The following is a 6000-nucleotide window of genomic DNA, read 5'->3' on the forward strand; positions in this document are numbered from 1 at the left end:
GCCATGGTTTTAATTGCCCAATTACGTGTGTGTGTGTGTGTGTGGGGGGGGGGGGGGGCTGGCGCTGACCAGACTGTTACACAGAATAACTGGGAGGCAGGGATGGAGGAGGCTGACCATAAAGACGGGGTTGAGATGCCCTTTGAGTGCGTGATTATGGGACACTTCCTGTAGCGTGTGTCCATTAAGATATACACTTTATTGCCTCAAAAAATGGGTTGGAGGAGGTGTTATGGCCCTAAAAAGAGGCTGGCCAAGGCTGGGTGGCATTGATGGATTCCGCTGAAAACACGTCTTTGAAAGGGAGACCTGCTCCGTACGGGGGATGGAGCGTTTGCACGGAGCCCTTAAGTGCAGCACAATGAATGCTTGATAGGCAGCCTGCAGAAAGGTCGTGAGGGGAACATGCACACAATGAGAATGAGGCTGGAATATTTTAAAAGAGATGCCGAATCGATGCCGTCCTCGATGATGTGAATGCAAACGCAGTATATGCAGAGGAGCTGCTCGCGAGCGCGGGGTGCTTTAAGGTTTTTTTTTTGCTCGTAAACAAGAAAACGCGTTTTGTTCTGGTCCGCCAACTACTGAAGCGGCTTTGTTTATGCGATAGTCATCAAAGGCGGCCCCCCCCCGGATGTGCTGCTATTTTAGTCACCTTGAATCTACAAAAGGTATCGTAATTCCAATGTCATCAACAACCAAACGTGAAAACCGGCGCCTCTCGCGGGATCAAACTCACGTTTCCCCCCGTAGATCACACAACAACTACACGATCAGCACGCAGCAACACGTTTTAAAATGAGCTTTAAATCAGCCACGTTTTTTCCTTATATTCAGGATCCCCCCCTTGTCCTGTAAAGAGCTAGCTTGCTCCTGAAGCGAGCAAACCTTCTTCTTCTCCTTTTTTTTTAAGGAACACGAGAAGAAACGGCGGAACACGTGAAGAAGACGAGCTTGCTTACTTTCAAACTCTGTCGGGGATAGGCGAGAAGTTTAATATCTCTAAATCAGCGGCTCGATATTGAAAGTGTCATCTAATTGAAAATGATTTAGGACACCGTGCCCGCCTGGCAATCACATATAAATTCACTCTGCTGACACCCGCTCCAAAGTCTCTCTATTCTATTTTATGATTCATTTGCATGGCGGGGGCCTTGGAGAGTATAAACCATGCAAATGATATGGAGCGCTGCACAGGGTGATGTATCCCCCTGCCCCCACCCACCCCTCCCCCCCGTCGCTTCCTCCATCCACAACCCCCACCCCCTTACCCTGGGGAGGAATGGGGTTTTTTTTTTGTTGCCTTTCTGCTGCCTTTGTCCAGAAAGTCATTTATTTTCTCCTGTTGTTCGCCTGCTTGCTATTTTGCAGCGCGCGCACAGGTCGAGAGATGAAGAAGAAGGGAAAAAAAGAAAATAAAAAAGCCGCAGCTGCCAGCCGGTGCCGGCTGAATGGGTGTCATCTTCCATTTGCGGGCTTCCGCCGTCTGCGGAAGTCATTTCATGATTTCGTGAGAAGGGGAAAAGCATGGAGACGTCCTCAAAAGACGCGGCCCCGGCGTACCCCCCTGTCCTCGAGTACATAAATGGTAAGTATGCCCGCGCTTTAATGCGGCGCCCGAGGCTCCCGCGTCTTAAAGCGCGACTCAGAACGTGATCTCGAATACGGTATCGAATATTACACGTGCTTAATCTCGAGACACACAGAAACACGCGAACAAGGTCTCGCGCTGCTCAAGGCGACGGGCCGGGGCTGAAAGTAAGGGCTGATTGTGCTCTTATTTCCCAATGAGCCTGTTCTCTCGGCCATTAGCCAGTGTGAAGGATCGCTTGCTGGTTGTTCAATACGCTTTTGGCGGGCAAGCAGAGCTGAGTCGTCATCATGGTGTCTTTATTATGCAGGCTCAGTGATCCAGGTGAGGAAATCACAGTCAATCACGACACTGAAGAGGTCACTTACATGAGTGATGAAACGTTCCTCTCAATACACGTTGGGTCCAGATGAACTGAATCGAACCCCCCCCCCCCATTTTTCTCCCCGATTGTACTTGGCCAATTACCCCATTCTTCCGAGCCGTCCCGGTCGCTGCTCCGCCCCCCTCTGCCGATCCGGGGAGGGTTGCAGACTACCACATGTCTCTTCCGATACATGTGGAGTCGCCAGCCGCTTTTTTTCACCTGACAGTGAGGAGTTTCGCCAGGGGGTGTAGCGCGTGGGAGGATCACGCTATTCCCCCCAGTCCCGCGACCGAACAGGCGCCCCGACGGACCAGAGGAGGCGCTAGTGCAGCGACCAGGACGCGTACCCAACATCAGGCTTCCCATCCGCAGACACGGCCAATTGTGTCAGTAGGGACGCCCGACCAAGCCGGAGGTAACACGGGGATTCGAACCGGCGAGCCCCGTGTTGGTAGGCAACGGACGACTTCCGATTCAACTTTCTGTGTTCGTAATCATGAGCTTTTGCAGGTCCTCGAAGAAGCTAATCGTTGAAAAGCAAGAAGCCAGAGAGAAAAAATAGGATATCAAATAAGCGATAGATTATTTTCATTAGATTGTTTTCAGGGAAGCTGTTCACCTGGCTTGTTGTTTCTCTTCCCAAAGGTTTAACCCTTTAAAAAAGAGAACAAATCACGGATTCGAGAGTTCAAGGGGGCTGAAAGTATGCGTGTCGTGATTTCGAGAAAAGGCTTGAAAATGTCTTGTTTTTCTCATAAGAGGGCGAGGGAGAGACGGAGGTTGGCAAGCCCAAGAGGGAGACGGAGACAGATGGAGAGCAGCAAAGCGAACTCGTCTTTAATAGTCCAGTCCTGTTAGCTGAGCTCAGCCTGGCACATAGACGGTAGCAGTCTCTGGGGTTACTGCAGACGCTGTTATTGGGCATTAGTAAGGTGGCACAGGGGGTAATCTATTTGTACGTTATCTTCTAACAGTGTGCGGCCTTCCGGTGTAGAAATGTGGCTAGATTATCCCAGAGGGTGTAATTTGTGTGAAAACATGTATGCCCTTGTTTATTCTTTTCTTTTTTTTTTGTTCAGTGTCCTTGGTCCAGTTACCATGGAGAGCAACCGGCATACTGGTGTACAGTGTGTGTGTGTGTGTGTGTGTGTGTGTGTGTGTGTGTGTGGGTGTCAGAGAGATAGAGAGAGTGTATGTGTATATTACCCACACTCCCATGTGTTTGAGTCTACAAATGTTAGCATTTCTGTTTTTTTGGTTGAGTTCTAACATATGATTGTGTGTTGCTGTGTGCTTCTGTGTATTTATGCATGTGTGTGCATAAATCTTGTTTGTGTGTGTGTGTGTGTGTGTGTGTGTGTGTGTGTGATGTGTACATACACACACATTATATACACTACCGTTCAAAAGTTTGGGATCACATTGAAATGTCCATATTTTTGAAGGAAAAGCACTGTACTGTTCAATGAAGATAACTTTAAACTAGTCTTAACTTTAAAGAAATACACTCTATACATTGCTAATGTGGTAAATGACTATTCTAGCTGCAAATGTCTGGTTTTTGGTGCAATATCTACATAGGTGTATAGAGGCCCATTTCAAGCAACTATCACTCCAGTGTTCTAATGGTACAATGTGTTTGCTCATTGGCTCAGAAGGCTAATTGATGATTAGAAAACCCTTGTGCAATCATGTTCACACATCTGAAAACAGTTTAGCTCGGTACAGAAGCTACAAAACTGACCTTCCTTTGAGCAGATTGAGTTTCTGGAGCATCACATTTGTGGGGTCAATTAAACGCTCAAAATGGCCAGAAAAAGAGAACTTTCATCTGAAACTCGACAGTCTATTCTTGTTCTTAGAAATGAAGGCTATTCCATGCGAGAAATTGCTAAGAAATTGAAGATTTCCTACACCGGTGTGTACTACTCCCTTCAGAGGACAGCACAAACAGGCTCTAACCAGAGTAGAAAAAGAAGTGGGAGGCCGCGTTGCACAACTGAGCAAGAAGATAAGTACATTAGAGTCTCTAGTTTGAGAAACAGACGCCTCACAGGTCCCCAACTGGCATCTTCATTAAATAGTACCCGCAAAACACCAGTGTCAACATCTACAGTGAAGAGGCGGCTGCGGGATTCTGGGCTTCAGGGCAAAGTGGCAAAGAAAAAGCCATATCTGAGACTGACCAATAAAAGAAAAAGATTAAGATGGGCAAAAGAACACAGACATTGGACAGAGGAAGACTGGAAAAAAGTGTTGTGGACGGATGAATCCAAGTTTGAGATGTTTGGATCACAAAGAAGAACGTTTGTGAGACGCAGAACAAATGAAAAGATGCTGGAAGAATGCCTGACGCCATCTGTTAAGCATGGTGGAGGTCATGTGATGGTCTGGGGTTGCTTTGGTGCTGGTAAGGTGGGAGATTTGTACAGGGTAAAAGGGATTCTGAATAAGGAAGGCTATCACTCCATTTTGCAACGCCATGCCATACCCAGTGGACAGCGCTTGATTGGAGCCAATTTCATCCTACAACAGGACAATGACCCTAAACACACCTCCAAATTGTGCAAGAACTATTTAGAGCAGAAGCAGGCAGCTGGTATTCTATCGGTAATGGAGTGGCCAGCGCAGTCACCAGATCTGAACCCCATTGAGCTGTTGTGGGAGCAGCTTGACCGTATGGTACGCAAGAAGTGCCCATCCAACCAATCCAACTTGTGGGAGCTGCTTCTGGAAGCGTGGGGTGCAATTTCTCCAGATTACCTCAACAAATTAACAGCTAGAATGCCAAAGGTCTGCAATGCTGTAATTGCTGCAAATGGAGGATTCTTTGACGAAAGCAAAGTTTGATGTAAAAAAAATCTTATTTCAAATACAAATCATTATTTCTAACCTTGTCAATGTCTTGACTCTATTTTCTATTCATTTCACAACATATGGTGGTGAATAAGTGTGACTTTTCATGGAAAACACAAAATTGTTTGGGTGATCCCAAACTTTTGAACGGTAGTGTATATATATATAATGTGGGTGTGTGTAGCCAATTCAGGTCAATTTAAATTGCGTAGCCCTAAATTGCAAATACACGCTCATATCGGAGCACTTTATACATTCTCACAGTGAGAAAGAGGTAGATTTGATGCATAATAATGGATGACATCCATCCCAAAATCTTCCTCTCAGCCTTTTTCGGGTGGTGTGTGTCTTGCTTAAGCTCGGGCCCTCTACCAGAGGCCTGGGAGTTGGAGGGTTCAGCGCAGTATCTTAGTTGTCCCTAGGATCATCAGCTGCTAATTAGCTAATTAGCCATGTACTGCTATGTATTAAAAGTATATATATATATATATATATATATATATATATAATCCAGTGAGTCAAGTAAATTCTTGAAGAGACAGTACAAGCTTGTTTCATGCCATACGCAATCATCAACTGTCAATAAAACTAATAAAGGAGATACCATTTACTGTCTCGTCATGCACATCACGTGCACAACATCCAATGGGGAAGGGAGAGGTGCAACATACAAAATTTCAAAAACAGGTGATTGCTAACGATCCAATTGGGGGGGGGGGGTTGGTATTTGTCTATTGGCATGATTGATTTATAATTACAAAATCGGTGCTTATACCTACGTATGTCTGCAACTGCTGGCCAATTCATTCCTGTTATTCAATGTGGACATTTCTGGTTTGCAAATGATAGAATATTTTTCAGTTAGACGTAGATTGCACATTTTACTACTAGTTCAATATGCCCTGTTCTTTGAGGTGATTTTCCAGGTGGTTGAATAATTAATGTTTCTGTCCGCCAATGACCAAATATAAGGGCTTTAAAGATGTTATATTCTTTAAACAGTTGTTTCTAAAGCTGCACGTGTGTGCATTAAACCTCGTTTTGAATGTTCCCTCTGTTAGACCGATGCATGTCTCTATTTTGCCGTTGTCCTCTCTCGTCACCGTAGCTTGGTAGCTAACTCCCTTCGTCTGGCATTTTCCCTCGAGGGGGCGCGAGTCGTTCACACGGCAGGTGCAGTTGGGAG

Source organism: Lampris incognitus, chromosome 5, assembly GCF_029633865.1.
Source record: "Lampris incognitus isolate fLamInc1 chromosome 5, fLamInc1.hap2, whole genome shotgun sequence".
In the NCBI taxonomy this organism is placed as follows: domain Eukaryota; kingdom Metazoa; phylum Chordata; class Actinopteri; order Lampriformes; family Lampridae; genus Lampris; species Lampris incognitus.